Genomic DNA, 20,827 nt, shown 5'->3' with positions numbered 1-20,827 from the left:
AAAAGGCAGGCATTGCAAAGTTCATTAAGAATGACTCTGTATCTCGCAGTTTGTACCTTCTATGTGTGAGAAAGCTATCTGAACAACACAAGGCCTGGAAATTAATTTATGAACAGTGTAAGAGTGCTGGCATCATGAAAGACTGTCACTGTACTCCAGTGTTAAAATACTGCAATGTGAATACATTGGTTGTTTTGCAAGTAGATGTCAGTTAAGATGGTATAGGAGTTGTTATCCTACAAGAGAACAGACCAGTTGCCTTTGGGGCATTTACAGATGCACATAAGCAGATGTGTCCCAGTAAAAAAAGGAATGGTTAGCAATGCTGTATGAATGTGATAAATTCCACTGTGGTTTAGTAAGGATGGTTAAACAGAAACATCACAAACTTTTGCAAAACATATTCAGAAAATGTATTTATTTTTGTTTATTTATTTATTTGACTTGTTTACTGGTAAAGTGTGACTTGAGACCCGCGGTGGTGGTGCTGCGGTAGGGTTGTCGCCTCACAGTAAGACGCTGTCCGGATCGATTCTCAGCTAGAACGCCTTCTGCGTGGAGACATGCGTGAATGGGCGTACCTTTGTTGAAGGATGTGCGTCAGGCCTGGCAAGCCGGTACGTAAAAATCAACTGCCAATCATTAGCTGACCGGAGTTCCGCTGTGGCGACCCCTAACCGGGAAAAGCCGAAAGACACAAACAAACAAACTGGTAAAGTGTGACTTGGCAAGGTTCAGTTTCAACAGAGGCCTGGAAGAACAGCTCTAGTAAATATTTACTACACATGATTAACAAGAAGTACATTTACAATAGAACAATTTGTAGTATACAGAAGACACAATGCTAGAAATACATTTCAGTAAAGAAGAGCTAACTTTGACAGCCATTTGACAAATTGTACATCTTAGTTTGCAGTGTACAAAATGTAATTATATCACAGACAAATCTACATACAATAGCCAGATAAATGGGTTATCTGTCACTACAGGACAGGGGTTAGAGAATCTTGTCAAATACATGCAAAGAGAAACACATGGCCTAATGTAAGAAAGATAGGAGAAGGGGTTAATGTGGAGAGAAAGATACAATTCTGCATATGAATTATTGTAGCTGACTTTTAGATTTTGATTAAGACATAGAAGGTGAGAAGCATGAGCATCTGCTAAATATCCTCAGCTGTTTCAATTCAACCTGATACCTATCAACACTGTTAAAAACCTCCTACTTAAGCTAAACCCCAACCACCCCAGCTTCTGACCAGCTCCCCAAGACTACTTGAAAATGGCTGCAGATGTAAGTGCATTTCCAGTCTCTATATTGATAAATAGATTTATATCTGAAAAATACATTCCATCTGGGAAAATCCTTTCTTATACTTTTGCACAAAGGTGGCACATCTACAGAGTTTGGTAAGTACAGGCCCACTGCAATCCTCTCCCTTCATCAGAAATACTTGAAAAAGGTAATCGTGCTCAGCTTCTACATCCCCTCAATTCAAATAATCTTGTATGTGAAATGCAACATGGTTTCAGATCCCACTACAGTAAAACAACAACACTACTTCACTTCACCAGCACCATAAATAAGCAAAGGAACAGTGATAAATTAGTGTCAGCTGTGTTCTAGACATATCTAATGCTTTTGACACTGTATCACACCAACATTTACTCACAGAACTGTCTTCTATAGGCCTGTCTCAGTTCTCCCTTACATGGTTCTTTGGTTATCTGTCTGGAAGGCAACAGTCAGTCAAATGGCAATAGGACCTCTCCTCCAGTCTCCTAGTTACCATAGGTGTCCCTTAGGCCTCTATAATAGGACTCCTTCTTTTTAATATTTATATAACAAGCTTTACAGTGCCATAGACCAAGTAAATATAGTACATCATGCAAAATCCAACCAAATGGTGTTGAAGTGCTGAAGTATAACCAAGTAACAAATAGTAGCACAACGTTGCGAGTCCACAGATAGGATTTATTAGTACAAAATACACAAATAGTTAAGCGCTTTCATCAAACAGTATGACTTTGTACATATATAGTATATAGTATAGTATGTCTATATATAATATATGTCTATATATAATATAGTATGTCTATAGTACAGCATGCAGATGATTCAACTTTAATATGTACAGCCCCCATTATATAAACTCCATGAAATCACTCAAATTTCTTTCATTCTGTTCAGTAAAAACCTGACTGTAAAATTCAAACTTGCTCCTCAATCACAGTTAAGCAAACCTGGTGTTCTTCACCCCAAAATATTACTTTAATTAAAAACAATCTTTCTTGGTTACATCTGCAAATAATACTAAAGATGAAGTACCCCATACTAAACTACCGGGCATTGTGATAAATGACAATCTTAAATTTGATCAACATATTCTTCAAACAGTTAAAAAGACCCACCAGACACTTGGCTGGCTTTAAAAGGCCAAACAGTACCGTACAGACCCAGCAAGAAAAACACTAGCCGCATACTATTTACTTCCAGCCATCTTATATGCCTGACCTATACTTACAAACCCAAGCTCTACAGTAAAATTCAAACTAGCCTCCTAATACAACAAAGTAGCTAAAATTGCTACCAACACTGACCACCGAGCTCACCATTACAGAGCTTTAAAACATCTAAATTGGCTAGAGCTTAACAACTACTTAATATACTTTCAGTTAGATATAGCATACAAACTGATATATTATCCTGAAAAAAATGTCCCACATTAAAAATATATTATTTCCCTATACCCCTATAAGAGACCTCCATGCTGATGATTAATTTCTACTAAGCTCTAGTAAAGCAAATAATTCATTACGGGACTCATTACACTCCTGTTACATTTCCAAACTCTGTAACACCATCCCTACACAAGTAAAAATGGCTAAAAATCTTCACTAGTTATAAAATCCAGCTCAAACAATACTTTACCCATTCCTGGTCATACTTGGTGTTAATCACTAAGTTGAGACCTCTAGTGAAAGCACAAATCTATCCTTAATTTTTTCCCTCCTGTACATAAGTAATAGACCCCTAACAACTTTTCCTCCTTCACTTGAATCATTACACCCCTTTTAAATAGTACCTCTCATCTTTTCCGGAGTTAAACACCACTTTTCATTTTTTTCTTTCTATAACGGCCCCCACCCATCACTCTACCCTCTCATGCATCCCTTGTATACCTAGGTTATAAACCTTCCAAAAGCATCAGCTTGGTACAGGCAGCTTCGATAGAACTAATCCTACACCATGCTCTCTCACTCATATGTTACTTCCACTGTTTTCTTATACAATACTAATATTTCCTCTCCTACATAATTATGTAACTATTTCTCAACTATACTCTTCATTATATCTCTTGAACTCTTTACAGATCTTTCTGTATTGAAATATAAAACTCTAAACTTCTTTACAATGATGTTTTCCCTTCCTCAGTACAAATCCATTTACTTTGTTCAAGAATTTAAATGTACCAGAACTGTACAGACTTATACACGCCGATGTAAATAATTTACTATTTATACTTGTCTTGTAATTATGTTTGTTTTTTCTGATAAATATAACTTGTTTTTCTGAGAACTGTCTGAAATTCACTTTTCAATATAAATTACTCTGATGGAGCCTTCCACTCTAGGCCTCTGCTGAAAATGGGCTCTGCCCAGTCGGACTTTCCCAGTCAAAAAGACAACAAACAAATAAATAAAATGCATAAAACGGCTAGTAACTGATGTTGAAGCAGGTGGAATATGAGTGAATAGTTAGATGTGGTAAATGAGTATGAGTGATGAGAGAGCACCCCTGCAATACCAGGCTACAACTCTTACCACACTTTTCGGCCACCAAACCTGGACTGAAACACTAAAGGTGGAGGAGTGTCAATATTCACCAAGGATATTCACACCACCAGGCTAGTTGGCCAACACAATGTGTGTGAAATTCTCCAAGTGCAACTAACACAAGGTAAGACTGCAATCCAAATTGTAGCTTGCTACAGATCCCCCACCATACCCCAAGATTCTCACTACACCTTTCTAAACATACTGGAAAATATTAAGATAGAACCAAACACCCTAATACTGGGTGATTTTAACTACCCTGACATTAACTGGGAAAACTACTCATGTCCCAACACCTTTGTGCAATGGTTCTTGGAATTCATAAATTCCAACGCCCTGGATCAACTAATCCATAGTCCCACCAGGGGCTCCAATATCCTAGACCTGGTCATTACCAACATGGGAAATCAATGCTCCATACCTATGGTCACCCCCTCATTAGTCAGGTCTGACCATAAGCTTATCACCCTTAACATCCACATCCCACCCCCACCCCCCAGTAAAGAAACCACCATAAAAAACTTCTCCAAAGCCAACTTCATGCTACTCAAGTCAGAAGTGACAAACTTCATGGCACCCATGCAGATGGGAACTGAAAGTTCAACTGCTGAATCCTACACTAAGGCACTGTACGAGCACATCCACTCATGCATGAATCGTGCCATCCCAAATAGAACCAAAATGCTCTCATCCAAAAAAAGGAAGCCAATCTGGTGGTCCCCTGCCATAAACAAACTTTACAACAAAAGGAAGAAACTTTGCAGAAAAGAGGAAAATCCCAGGATGCAAAAAACTCCCTTACTAGCCTCAGTAAGAAACTGAGATGCCTCATAAAATCCTCCAAAGCTAGTTACGAAAATAAAATTGCCAAAGATTCCAAAGACAACCACAAGGCATTCTATAACTATGTCAAGAATCGAAATGGCAATGCTCAGATCTGCTCTGAGCTAAAACAGAATGGCATTAAATATACTGATCCGAAGGATATTGCCAATATCCTGGCAGATCGATGCAGTGCCAACTTCACCCCCCCTCTCACCCCCTAAATGGCCCATCTCAATACCGGAAGATTGCCAAATTCCAGTAATAACGGCCACACAGGTACAAAACGCACTCTAAAGCCAAGAATACAGCGTCCATGGGACCAGATGACATCCGGGCTGTGTACTACATGAACTACATTATGAACTGGCACCTCAAATAAGTGTCATGTTTAATCATAGCCTCACCTCAGGTTTCGTGCCCACTGAGTGGCGAGAGCTACAGTTATCCCAATCCACAAGGGGATCCACCTTGGATCCGGGAAACTACCGTCCCATCAGTCTGACAAGCCTTATCTGCAAGGCCATGGAGCGATTATCATGGAACTTATAAACAAAGACATTGGCAACCTTCAAACACTGGACCCCACCCAGTTTGGGTTTGTGAAGGGCCGATCTTGTCTCCTGAACCTGATTGACTTTTTGAATCAGTCTCCAGAGCCATGGACAAGGGTAAGGTGGTCCACACAGCCTATCTAGACCTTGCCAAGGCCTTTGACACCATCCCCACTCTGGAATCATAGATAAACTTACTAAGTTGGGCATTAATCCCTATGTCACCCAATGGGTTGCTAAATGGCTTACTGATAGAACCCACACTGTAAAAGTAGCCGACTCCAAATCCAGCTCCAGACAAGTGACAAGTGGAGTACCTCAGGGTTCAGTCCTGGGGCTGCTCTTGTTTGGCATCTACTTCTCTGAAGTACAGGTCAACACTAAGGGACTCTGGCTAACAAAGTTTGCAGATGACTGCAAACTGGGAGCCATTATTGAATCCCCAAATGATGTGGATACTCTACAAAAGGGCCTTACAGAAACAGATGCTTGGTGCCAGAGCCATGGGCTCAAGCTCAATGCCAAGAAATGTATTGTTATCCCTTTGGGAAAAAACATGTATCCATGAATTACCATATAGGTGGCAGTACACTAAACACAGAAAGTGTGATAAGAGACTTAGGGACACAGGTGGACAGTGGTCTCACCTTCGATAACCACATCGCCACAACAGTCAGGAAATCGCTCTATGTGGCACACCTCATCACGAAGGGCTTTTCATACAGAAAAAGGAGGTCATTGTCCCACTGTACTTATCCCTCATTAGACCCATTATAGAATACAACGCCCCATTTGGTATGTACCTCTCAAGACATCTGCAACAACTGGAAAGGCCTCAGAAATACTTCACTAAAAGAATCACAGGCCTAAAGCAGATGCCCTACGCTGACCGCCTTAAACTCCAGCTATACTCTGTCGCATATCGTCTACTCAGAGGCGATCTCTGCTTAACATACAAGGCCATGTCAAACCCAGAGCTGTTGGACATGCTACACTTAAAGAAATCCCAATCCCTCAGAGCTACACGCTCCAGGGATCTAAACCTTGTCATCACAATAAACAAAACATGCTGGAGGGATAGGTTCCTGACCCAGAGACTCCTGACTCTGGAATAGATTGCCCATACATGTCAAGCAGAGTGCCTCTTTGGACCTCTTCAAGAGGAACCTTGATGATTGGATGGGAGAAAGGAAATTCACCCCAGGGATCACGTCAGTCGCCCTGCTAGACAGGGGTCCAGGAAAGTAAATAATGTGGGAAGAAACAGCCAGGGAATTGTTATGGCTAGGCTTGTATAGGCCCTAGGGCTAATAGCCTAGAACCAACCTATGAACCTATGAACCTATGAGTGTACCGTTAGTCTGAAGAGTTAAAGGGATGAAAAGGTAGATGTATTTCAGCTAAACAAGAGAACATGAAGTATGGATGACGACAGCAGTAAGAGCTGAAGAAGAGGGGACATCTCATCCAGGTGAGGACCACGAACATAGCCAGGAATGGTTGAGATGTTGTTAAGCAAAGGCTTAAAGCTGCAGAATTTCCAAACTCTGTAACACCATCCCTACACAAGTAAAAATGGCTAAAAATCTTCACTAGTTATAAAATCCAGCTCAAACAATACTTTACCCATTCCTGGTCATACTTGTGTTAATCACTAGGTTGAGACCTCTAGTGAAAGCACAAATCTATCCTTAATTTTTTCCCTCCTGTACATAAGTAATAGACCCCTAACAACTTTTCCTCCTTCACTTGAATCATTACAACCCTCTTAAATAGTACCTCTCATCTTTTCCGGAGTTAAACACCACTTTTCATTTTTTTTCTTTCTATAACTGCCCCCACCCACCACTCTACCCTCTCATGCATCCCTTGTATACCTAGGTTATAAACCTTCCAAAAGCATCAGTGTGGTACAGGCAGCTTCGATAGAACTAATCCTATACCATGCTCTCTCACTCATATGTTACTTCCACTGTTTTCTTATACAATACTAATATTTCCTCTCCTACATAATTATGTAACTATTTCTCAACTATACTCTTCATTATATCTCTTGAACTCTTTACAGATCTTTCTGTATTGAAATATAAAACTCTAAACTTCTTTACAATGATGTTTTCCCTTCCTCAGTACAAATCCATTTACTTTGTTCAAGAATTTAGATGTACCAGAACTGTACAGACTTATACACGCCGATGTAAATAATTTACTATTTATACTTGTCTTGTAATTATGTTTGTTTTTTCTGATAAATATAACTTGTTTTTCTGAGAACTGTCTGAAATTCACTTTTCAATATAAATTACTCTGATGGAGCCTTCCACTCTAAGCCTCTGCTGAAAATGGGCTCTGCCCAGTCGGACTTTCCCAGTCAAAAAGACAGCAAACAAATAAATAAAATGCATATAATGGCTAGTAACTGATGTTGAAGCAGGTGGAATATGAGTGAATAGTTAGATATGGTAAATGAGTATGAGTGATGAGAGAGCACCCCTGCAATACCAGGCTACAACTCTTACCACACTTTTCGGACACCAAACCAGGACTGAAACACTAAAGGTGGAGGAGTGTCAATATTCACCAAGGATATTCACACCACCAGGCTAGTTGGCCAACACAATGTGTGTGAAATTCTCCAAGTGCAACTAACACAAGGTAAGACTGCAATCCAAATTGTAGCTTGCTACAGATCCCCCACCATACCCCAAGATTCTCACTACACCTTTCTAAACATACTGGAAAATATTAAGATAGAACCAAACACCCTAATACTGGGTGATTTTAACTACCCTGACATTAACTGGGAAAACTACTCATGTCCCAACACCTTTGTGCAATGGTTCTTGGAATTCATAAATTCCAACGCCCTGGATCAACTAATCCATAGTCCCACCAGGGGCTCCAATATCCTAGACCTGGTCATTACCAACATGGGAAATCAATGCTCCATACCTATGGTCACCCCCTCATTAGTCAGGTCTGACCATAAGCTTATCACCCTTAACATCCACATCCCACCCCCACCCCCCAGTAAAGAAACCACCATAAAAAACTTCTCCAAAGCCAACTTCATGCTACTCAAGTCAGAAGTGACAAACTTCATGGCACCCATGCAGATGGGAACTGAAAGTTCAACTGCTGAATCCTACACTAAGGCACTGTACGAGCACATCCACTCATGCATGAATCGTGCCATCCCAAATAGAACCAAAATGCTCTCATCCAAAAAAAGGAAGCCAATCTGGTGGTCCCCTGCCATAAACAAACTTTACAACAAAAGGAAGAAACTTTTGCAGAAAAGAGGAAAATCCCAGGATGCAAAAAACTCCCTTACTAGCCTCAGTAAGAAACTGAGATGCCTCATAAAATCCTCCAAAGCTAGTTACGAAAATAAAATTGCCAAAGATTCCAAAGACAACCACAAGGCATTCTATAACTATGTCAAGAATCTGAATGGCAATGCTCAGATCTGCTCTGAGCTAAAACAGAATGGTATTAAATATACTGATCCGAAGGATATTGCCAATATCCTGGCAGATCGATGCAGTGCCAACTTCACCCCCCTCTCACCCCCTAAATGGCCCATCTCAATACCGGAAGATTGCCAAATTCCAGTAATAACGGCCACACAGGTACAAAACGCGCTCTCTAAAGCCAAGAATACAGCATCCATGGGACCAGATGACATCCCGGGCTGTGTACTACATGAACTACATTATGAACTGGCACCTCAAATAAGTGTCATGTTTAATCATAGCCTCACCTCAGGTTTCGTGCCCACTGAGTGGCGCAGAGCTACAGTTATCCCAATCCACAAGGGGGGATCCACCTTGGATCCGGGAAACTACCGTCCCATCAGTCTGACAAGCCTTATCTGCAAGGCCATGGAGCGTATTATCATGGAACTTATAAACAAAGACATTGGCAACCTTCAAACACTGGACCCCACCCAGTTTGGGTTTGTGAAGGGCCGATCTTGTCTCCTGAACCTGATTGACTGTTTTGAATCAGTCTCCAGAGCCATGGACAAGGGTAAGGTGGTCCACACAGCCTATCTAGACCTTGCCAAGGCCTTTGACACCATCCCCACTCTGGAATCATAGATAAACTTACTAAGTTGGGCATTAATCCCTATGTCACCCAATGGGTTGCTAAATGGCTTACTGATAGAACCCACACTGTAAAAGTAGCCGACTCCAAATCCAGCTCCAGACAAGTGACAAGTGGAGTACCTCAGGGTTCAGTCCTGGGGCTGCTCTTGTTTGGCATCTACTTCTCTGAAGTACAGGTCAACACTAAGGGACTCTGGCTAACAAAGTTTGCAGATGACTGCAAACTGGGAGCCATTATTGAATCCCAAATGATGTGGATACTCTACAAAAGGGCCTTACAGAAACAGATGCTTGGTGCCAGAGCCATGGGCTCAAGCTCAATGCCAAGAAATGTATTGTTATCCCTTTGGGAAAAAACATGTATCCATGAATTACCATATAGGTGGCAGTACACTAAACACAGAAAGTGTGATAAGAGACTTAGGGACACAGGTGGACAGTGGTCTCACCTTCGATAACCACATCGCCACAACAGTCAGGAAATCGTTCTATGTGGCACACCTCATCACGAAGGGCTTTTCATCCAGAAAAAAGGAGGTCATTGTCCCACTGTACTTATCCCTCATTAGACCCATTATAGAATACAACGCCCCATTTGGTATGTACCTCTCAAGACATCTGCAACAACTGGAAAGGCCTCAGAAATACTTCACTAAAAGAATCACAGGCCTAAAGCAGATGCCCTACGCTGACCGCCTTAAAAACTCCAGCTATACTCTGTCGCATATCGCCTACTCAGAGGCGATCTCTGCTTAACATACAAGGCCATGTCAAACCCAGAGCTGTTGGACATGCTACACTTAAAGAAATCCCAATCCCTCAGAGCTACACGCTCCAGGGATCTAAACCTTGTCATCACAATAAACAAAACATGCTGGAGGGATAGGTTCCTGACCCAGAGACTCCCCTGACTCTGGAATAGATTGCCCATACATGTCAAGCAGAGTGCCTCTTTGGACCTCTTCAAGAGGAACCTTGATGATTGGATGGGAGAAAGGAAATTCACCCCAGGGATCACGTCAGTCGCCCTGCTAGACAGGGGTCCAGGAAAGTAAATAATGTGGGAAGAAACAGCCAGGGACTTGTTATGGCTAGGCTTGTATAGGCCCTAGGGCTAATAGCCTAGAACCAACCTATGAACCTATGAACCTATGAGTGTACCGTTAGTCTGAAGAGTTAAAGGGATGAAAAGGTAGATGTATTTCAGCTAAACAAGAGAACATGAAGTATGGATGACGACAGCAGTAAGAGCTGAAGAAGAGGGGACATCTCATCCAGGTGAGGACCACGAACATAGCCAGGAATGGTTGAGATGTTGTTAAGCAAAGGCTTAAAGCTGCAGAATTTTTCAGTCATTTTTAATTCGGTTGAGATGGCATTCCAGAGTTTGAGACATAATGAGAGAACATTGCATGTCTGACTAGGTTGTTTAACTTATTTATGATAAGAAATAATTTTTCACTTGAACATAGGTCCCTGCTAGGACAGTAGGGCTGTTGGGTATCTTTCAGTGCTGGGCATTTTTTTATTTTATTTGAAGAATGGATAAGATGACATGCAGTAATTTATTTGCGTGTTAGGTTAGTTAGATAGTTGGGTAGTTAAAGCCAGTTAATTATTTTAGGGCCTCACAGTGATGGGATCTATATGTAAGGTTGACAGCAAATTTAGCTACTTTGTTGCAGCAGGAGGAGAGTTTGTCTTTCTGTGTGGCATTTAAGTTTTAAGGATATATGAGTGATAAATTTAAATAGGTTGTGGCTAGCATTTTCCTTGCAGAGTCATTAAGTTATTATTTGGCTCTATAGACAGAGCCAAGTTTCTGATGTATCTTTTTAATGATTTGCACTGTGTGATGGTCATATGTGAGATTGTCATCAATTATGATGCCTAATACCTTGGCTTGAGTTGTTCTCAATTTTAGTTTTATTGGATGAAGTTCTATTAAAGAATTGTTTTTGGCTGCAGTATTAATTAGGAGTGAATAGCCTCAGTTTTGTTTTGGGGGATTTAAGCCAAGGTTCAACTGCAAAGAAAGAGTTTGAGTGATCTTCTAGAGTCTGGCTATGGATGTGCATATAGGGGTGGAATTATTGGTTTATTGAACTATACTAACATTAAGGGTGGTGGTATATAGCTTGTCTATGAAAATGTTGAAAAGAAGGGGTCCTAATATAGAACCTTGTTGGAAACATAACTACAAAGCACCTCTCAGACTGCAGAGAATGTTACTCAGTCTTCAGAAGTATGATCGGAAAGTGATATACAGACCAGGAAGGGAACTACACAGAATATGTATGTTGAGTGGAGCATATTTAATAGACAGGCATGAAGAAAGTGTTACAAGAAAAGTTAGAAAATCTTTGGGGAAAAACACTGTTACCAGTGACAGACAAAAAAGTGAAGGAACTTCAGAGTTGTACAGATACTGATCTAGGCAGGGCAGTCCAGAAAGATGTTACAATGAATGGATAACCTGATCAAAAACGATTAAATCATCGGTAATAAAACAAATTTAGTCCTATTTTTCATTTACAGAAAAACATAACTTTAATTTCAAGGCTGACAAAATAATAGTTACAAATCAACTACAAATACAAATGTTTGAGAAAATGCACAAATCACATCTGGGAATAGTAAAGTACAAAGAATGAGCAAGATGTATGTTTTTGCCAAGTCTCTGGACTCATATAGGGAGGATAAGATAGAGTTGTATAATTTGTAATGCATGCCATTACCACAATCCTAAAGAAGAACTGCTAGAATAATCAGAGCCAAATCATCTACAGATATGAAAGGGCAGAGATTTGCCCCAATTCAGAGAAGCCAAGTATGTTATATGTATGGTTTAGTAATCCATGTTCCTTAAAACAATCAAAGTGACAAACATAACATACACAAGTATTATCAGTACACTAAAATCTATGGTTTTGAGAGAAGAGATACCTGATGTTCTTATATCTGACAGAAGTCTAAAGAACACAAATCACAAATTTAGATTTGTGTATGAGTGGGAATGGAGACATGTGATATTGATTAAACACTATCCTCAATCTAATGGAAACGTGCTTAAAACTACTCAGAGATTTTCATGAGAAAGTGCTGAAGAAAATATGAGAATTTCCATTTTGATGGAACATGTAAATGGGAGAAAGGTTAGGTTTCCTTTGACTTTCTCTAGTGATGTGAATATATTTTGCAACATTATTAAGAGAAACTGGAATATCCTTTATGTGAATAATGAGCTTAGGGACATAGTAACAGATAGACTGAGTTTCTCTTTTAAAAATAATATGGCAATCAAGAGACAGTTATGTTATAAAAAGGATTGGGGACCAGGTATAGACTCAGAGAGCAGGGACTTTTCCATACAGGCACTGTGGAGCCTGTAGATTTATTTTCACTGGATCTAGTTTTTTGCACCCCACACATGGCTGTTATGTAAATTTCCTCTTCTATGTTGACTGTAGCACCAGGAATATAGTGAATTATAACGTTTATGTTCTGTGTGGTGCTTACTATGTGGGCAAAACTAATGGCAAAGCATGTTGAGTTAAATGGTGAACAGCATCAGTTTAGGTTTTTTGTCCTAGAAATAATAACAGAAGACTCTAGAGGAGGGGACATAAGGGATAAAATGGAAGCATGTGAGCAAAAATGGATTTTGTTTTTTAAGGCTGATACTTTTCCTGGTATTAATGATATGGTCTCACTTAAGCCATTTCTACATCAGAGACCACTGAATCATTGATTTTAAATGTATGTTTTACTTTAAAAATCTTTTTCTTGTCATAATTGAATTTTGGTAATTGAGAGGCATTTCTTATTGGTCAATGTATTGTATAAGAGCTTTAGAATTTTGTCACTGTGTTGTCTGATGAAGCAGTTATTAACCATGAAAGTGATCACCTATCAAACAGTATTTGTTTTTACTTGGAGTTCATTATTCTGCCTTGGCGGGACTCTCCCTTGCTTTTATTTTTGTTTAAAGAAGGAAAAAGATGTGTTAATTATAAGATATTATGAGAGAAATCAAAAAGAAGATGAAAAGAAAGCAAACTGAAATAGAAGGAACTATGTAAATAATATTGTAAAAAGTACAAAAATTAATAAGTAACAAAAACATGTTGTAGAAGGTAAGGTTGAGGAGGATTCACTCTTTTGGGAAAGAAGGAAAAAGGGATAATGGAAAAACTGAAGGTTTAATATAAGAGGATGGGAAAGAAAAATGCATGAATGAAAATATGAAATAAGTAGATTATTATTTTAGCAAAACATATAGTGAAGTATAAGTAGATCAGATTGATATATGGTGTGTTAAACAACTGTGACAGAAAAGATATAGCTAAAAGATAGAAGCAGAAGAGTTAAATGTTTTAAAAGGGATTAAAAGTGGTATGCTAGGTCCACGTGGTATAATATATGATTTTTATAATGAGAAGAAAAAAATTGAAGTATTAAATTATTGGTTAGAAAATGGTGTAACAGATACAAAATGTATGTGAGGGGCAGTTAAGTTAATTTATAAAAATATTATAGGAAATTATTAATAAATTGGAGACCTAAAGTCTGAATGATGTAGCTTATAAGATATTAATGAAGATACTTCAGAAAAGATTGAGTAAAACTGTAAATATTTTAATGGAAGATGGATTATATGATATTGGAGGAAAAGAATTCTGTGTGAGAACAATAATACTACGATTAGTGTATGTGATAATGAAAAGGCATTTGATAGGATCTGTCATAAAAAGTTTGACATTTTTGACAATTTTAGAAAAATATGTTTTTACATATCAAGTTTTTAATTTGATTTGGTCAGTATATAGAAATTCCAGAAATAAAATATTAGTTAAAGGATGGGTTAGCCAACAAATATATATATAAATATAAATAAAAAGAGGAATGAAACCGGGTTGCCCATTAAGCAATGTGTTGTTTTCTTTACTAATGAGTGCAGTGGTGAGTAAGGAAACAAGATCAGTCAAGGAGGGGAATATTTATTTGTCTCAAAATATATAAATTCCTATATTTTTAACATATGTAGATGACTTGGTAATTACAAATGGAAAGGGATGGATAAAGGAAGCTCTGTGGGATATCAATATGGGTATTAGTAATGCAGGATTGAATATATATATATATATCTTGAATATATATAAAGAAAAATGCAAGGCTTTTGATGATACATTAAAAATTAGGTTCCCCATTAGAAGACCGAAGACGCATTCTTTCGAATGCATCTTGGTCAAACTCAAAAGGCTGAAATGGCAAAATATCAAAGCAGCTTTTAAGTGAATTCTTTGCCTGGGAAAGAATTTGCATGGCCGCTTTGTTGCATTGTCATTTTCGGCACTGCAGTGCAGTCTCAGAGTTGGTATATTTAAGTAGGTAGGGAGGTGTGGGGGTGCAGCCCCCCACATTGGGGGGGGGGGACAAAGCCCCCCACTTGATGTAATGTTTAAAGTTTTTTTTTTTTTTTTTTTTTTTTTGGAACAGCGATTTTTTTTCCATAGGAAAAAAATCACTGTTCTGACAGTTTGAAATTGTAAGCTTTCACTTATATAAGGCTGATTAATCACCATTTGCTTTTTTAAGCTTTCGGTGATCTAATATAGACCCAAAAATTATGTTATATATTTTATAAATCTAGAGATCAAAGTTTTGGGAATTAAATTTGTAAAAAGGAGAAGTATAAAGAAACATGGATGTCCATTTCAAATGTGATTGGGAATGTAATTAATATAGAGAGAATGTTTGATTTATCTTTTAGAAAGAGAGTTTACTTAATACATTTTTTTATTTTGGGGAAAATGGAGTATGTAGGAGTATATGTTTTTCCATTATGTGTAGAAAAGGTTTTGACAGAATTGATTTTTTCTTTTATACAGACCTCTCATTTGAACCCTATTAAAATAGAAGTTTTTATTATAAACAGGATTATGTAGGACTTGATTTCAAAAATTCTTTTGTTTTTCTTGCTTCTTTGAATTTGGATTTTTTGAAATGTCAAAAACAGATTGTGTTTGTTAAAATTATGAGAAAATATATAGATTTTTTAAAAATAAAACAAAACAAAGAACAAGAGAAGGTTAAAAAATGATACTATGATTTAATTAAAAGGTGGGGTTTAAATTAGAATGCAGTTAAAAACAGGAAATAATGATGTGAGGAAATAATGGACAAATATTACTATATGAAAGTAAGAAAAAAAAGAAGGCAGAGGAAAGTGTTAAGAAAGCCATTTTAAAAGAAGGGAAAAGTGTAAAGTGGATTGGATGTTCAGGATTTTTATGGAGACTAATGAATAAAAAATTGCCTTTTTAAGCAAATATGAAATATAAACAAAAATAGAAGACACTATGAAACATTTTTTGGATTGTAAAAAGAATAATGAATTTGAGGAAGTGTGTAATGTTGAATTTGGTTTAGACATATTTAAAAAATATTCTTAGATTATAGGAACAAAAACTTCCTAGACAAAATTGTTAATTAATCCACTTAGAGAAAAGAATATGTTTCATCTAGTCCTAACAAACTTAGTGTCTATATGTACCATTCCCCAGGTATCCCCCCTCACTGGTCAGACCAGTGACTGGTAGCCTTCTACTTCAAAATCTCCAAACCATCAGAAAGAAATATCACAGAATTTAAGGAATTTAAACATACAAATTTCCTATAATTCTATGATGTAGTCTCCAAATTCAAGGATAACAATATTACCCTAATGTTGATACTGCAAAGAACTATGGATTCAGGTTCTATTGTACCTGGGCAAATACTTTACATTGGAAGTCCCAGCTAGATGCAAGTGAATGGGAAGATTTAAAAGTAAACTAGTGTGGTAGTACTCAGCAAAAGACTCCCAAATTAAGGAGAACATCAAACAGCTAGATAAGAAACTAAAAAGGGCATAAAAATAAACAGAGACATCCCATGAGCTAAACAGCTGCAAATCCTTCATTAATTATGTCAGAAAAATAAAAAAAATAACACCCAACATTGCTCAAGGCTTATTCATAATAGAACTGCCTACTCCAATCCTATGAATATTGCCAACATATTGGCAAATAAATTTAGTACTCTCCAAAATAAAGAATATATCATCCATGGGGCCTGACAATATAACCAGTTGCTTAATTAATAGCACTAAGCAAGCACGGGAATACTCACTCTTCAATCTCTTTAACCTGAGCCTATCACCTTTCTGTGTCTCGCATAACTGGTGCATAGCTATTATGATACCACTCTATAAGGGTGATCTCACAACTGACCTCAAGAATTATAAACCTAACAGCCTAACGAGTCTTATATGCAAAGTCATAGAACATATCTTAACTGATCTAATTAACTATGATATCAAAAATCAGAAGCAACCTTCAGAAGTGTGGCTTTGGTAAGGGTAGATCCTGTCTATTTAATATTGTGAATTTATTTCAAAGGGTTACACAGGCCACAGACTATTGTTAAGTTGTCCACACAGTGTAACTTTACCTCCCCAAGGTATTTGATACCATACCACATATAAATATAATAAACAAGTTGAAAGTGCACCAAAATTACCAATATAGTTAGGTAGATAGCCATCTGGCTTTGGGACAGGACTCACACAGTAGGATTGGGGGTGCATACACTAAAAGCATTCCTCTCAACTGTCCAGATTTTTGCCTCACATTTTTGGTCTGTTCCTCATAAAATTTGTGCTTTCAGGCAAATAAGTGAAGACTGAAGTCACTAAATTGTGGCTAATATTTGAGTTTCAGACTCCATATCCTTCAGAATAATACATGCCAATGCTAAACTTTTTTTCTAGCAACTTTCAAAGTTTATATGAGCAATATTTAAAATATGTCCCTATTTCTGGGTCTTTGTCCCCCCATTATTTTTAAGTTTGTCCAGATTTCATGTGCTGAGAGGTTGAGAGGTATGTCTGAAAGAATGAAGGTGACCAGTGGAGTTCTTATGGGATCTGTGTTGAGACCTCTACTATTCAGTATCTACTACTCAGATCTCCACTAATCAAATAAGGAGCTGTGGTTCAAAAAGTTCACAGATGATTGCAAGCTGGGAGTTTTCATCAAGTCCCCCTCTGATATACAAAGATAACACTTGTCAATAGCTGTTGTTCAAAAATGGGCTCAAACTCAATGCTAAAAAGTGTAACCTTTTAGTATGTGATAAACACCCCTAGTGTCAGCTTATAGCATAGATAAACACTGCTTCAAAATGAAAAGGTAGTGAGAGACCTAGGTGCATGTTGGATATCTCCCTCACATTTTGAGCATCACATTGCTGTGGTAATTAGGAAATCCTTTTACCTTCCTCGGCTCATAACAAAAGGTATTTCTTTCAGATCTAAAAAAGTCCTCACCTCCTTGTACCATACCTCTCAACTGTACAGATTTTCTCAGAATGTCCAGATTTATGCCTCATATTTTTGGTCTGTTCCTCATAAAATCAAATAATTTAAGACTTAAGTCACTAAATAATGACAGACATTTGAGTTCCAAACTTTATATCCTTCAAAAAATACTTAATAATGCAAAATCTGTTATTGTAGCAACTTTTTAAGTTTATAGGAGCAATATTTAAACTGTGTCCCTATTTTTGGGCCTTTGTCCCCCCATACTTTCTGGCTTTGTCCAGATTTCTTGCAATGAGAGGTTGTTAGGTATTTGTACTCTGCAATTATTAGACCAATTATAGACTACAATGCCCCTTTAGGGATGTACCTTACCAAGCTTTTATCAAGCAACTGAAAAGACCCCAGAGATTTCTAACTAAAAAGATCATTTTAAAAGACCTCAATTACCAAAAAAAAAATTGGAAGCTTTCTCTCTGTTCTCAGTTTCATATAAAATCCTTAGGAGTGATCTATGCCTTGCTTATAGGTCTATACGGGATCCAATAGTCCATGAACTCTTATACCTCCATAAATATAACAGTCCAGCTAAAACTAGGGCCAGAGATCTAAATCTATTGCAACTAAATCAATAAGACAAGAAGAGGGATAGAAATATCAAGCACCACCTACCCTTTCTCTGGAATAAACTTCCTCTCCAAGTTAAGCAGTGTGACACACTGTCTGCCTTTAAAAGGGAGCTGGACATCTTGTTTGGTTATTCATAATTTCATCTCTGGTTTGACTGAAAAAGGAGGCAAGGCCTAAGAGTGGGTAATAACAGGGTAAAAATGGCCTAGTGGCTCAGTTAACTTGTATATGGTATATACTCATGTGGCCTATGATTCTATGATTATATCCAAGCTACTAAAGCTGTGGAAAGTATCATAAAACAAAACTGGGATATTTTATTATCTAGTGAAGATGTTGAAAATATGACTGATGATATTTCTAGAATTATGTATAAACATTCCAGGAAATTAAAGGAAATGTTAGGGCAACGTTTTGTGACTGGCAGTGACACACCAACTTTGTTTAAATGTTTACATTATGAATAGTGTCACTAAATCTATGAAAGAACATTTATTCAACATCTAGAGTTAAGGAGATAAGAGAGCATTTTTGTTTGTCCTTGTACAGATAATTGTACTACCACTGGTTTAGTGTATGTACCTATGTGTATCTGCTTATTATTCAATATGGAGAAAACAAAAATGATTCTACACACACACACACACACACACACACACACATATTAAGATACTTTATGTATAATTAAAAATAAAGATGCCTGCAATGCTGTATTTAACATGGTAATGAAGCAGATCATCAGTTAAATTTTAACTTCTTGGTACACAGGTACAGAAATGAACATGGCAGTAACTACCACTGCACGCTGGTGTATTGTGAAATATGATGGCAAGTTAAACTTAATTTATGCAAAGGGGCATGATTTAAACAATGCAACATTTTTCAGAGTTTATCAAAATAAGCATGGATTAGGGATTTTTAAAAAGAAGTTCTGTGCACTTTAATATCTGCTTATTTAATTTTTAATTAATGCTCATTTAACATGGTTTATGTGTGCTGTTAGAGTTGTTAATTGACTGTAATTGTGAAACTGATCTAATTATTTAAGTAATAGTATTTTATTTTATTTGAAGCCTATAAAGGACATGGTTGTTAATGCATTATTAAGCCCAAAAACTACCTCATTCTTGTTTGTTGTATTTTCAACTGTAGGAGCTTTAATAATGGCATTTTTATGAAAGAGTACTTAACACATTCATTCATTGGCAGGCATTTTGGATGTGTTTGGAATACCATGCATTCCTTTTGTCGGTATCAGAGTGGAATGGCTTATTTATTTTTGGTACTGTATAACCAGTCAAAAACTACTTTATAACTTCTGTACAATCACTGAATAACTATTGTATACTCCATAATCACCATATGAGTACTTCTTAATCTCTGCATAAGTACTATATAAGTACTGTAGAACTAGTACATAACCACTGTATAACCTCTGCATACGTACTATATAACTAACACATAGGTACTTCATAACCACTGTATACTCTGAAGATAGCCACTGTATAACTACTAAATACTGCTCAACAATGGGATGGCTATTGTACATCCTCCATACAAGTGCTATATAACCACTACTGTATAGCTGCTGTAAAACTGTCATGTAAGTACAGCATATCCATTCTATAAGTACTGTACAACCACTACATACTTATAACCACTGTATAAGCACTATGTACTTACTGAATAAAGACATTTTTACCCATGTATAACTGCTATATAACCACTAAATAACAACCATATGACTACCGTGTAATTATGGTCTATCGTATAACCATTGTATGTGTACTATATAACTACTATAGAACCAACAGCATATGACTATTGCATATCCATTGCGTAGGTACTGCATAGTAATTGTGCAACTACTGCACTACCCTTGTGCAGGCAGTACTTACACTATTTGCTTGAAGTGGCTAGCACTGAGAGTTTCTATTGGCTGTTGGTTGTTTTTGTCTTGCTATAATTTCTGCTGTCTTGCCCAGCTTTGCCTCTGTCTGAGTGGAGTTGTATGACATTGCTCACCTGAGAGACTGTTCCCCTGGAAGTGATTACAGATTTATTACTGCCAACACTATGGAAGTGACATATTTATTATTAGGAGATATTGGCATGTTGCCTGCCAGGATTTTTATGTTTGGATGCATTTAGCAAGTTTTATCTTGTGAGAGTAGAGGAATTTGCATTATTTTGAGTTATTATTTATTGGAAGTGTGCTAGCACTGAGAGTTTCTATTGGCTGTCAGTTGCCTTTGCCTTGCTATAATTTCTGCTGCATTGTGCAGTCTTGCTGTTGCTTAAGCTGAGCTGTTCAGTGCACAGAATTGTAGCCATCTATTCAGTATAGTAAACAGTAGGCATATTTGTAAAATTCCATTCAAAGTAAGCTAAATTGTATTACTCCATCTACACCTAAACTGAATTATCCTGCTCAAATAACATTTCCCTCCTTTCAGCTCTATTCATATAATTGTGTTATCATTTTCCCATCACTACCCACTGCTTTGTTT

The sequence above is a fragment of the Protopterus annectens genome, chromosome 16.part0, assembly GCF_019279795.1.
Source record: "Protopterus annectens isolate FY-2018-M chromosome 16.part0, PAN1.0, whole genome shotgun sequence".
In the NCBI taxonomy this organism is placed as follows: domain Eukaryota; kingdom Metazoa; phylum Chordata; order Ceratodontiformes; family Protopteridae; genus Protopterus; species Protopterus annectens.
Note: the sequence above shows the minus strand (reverse complement) of the source record.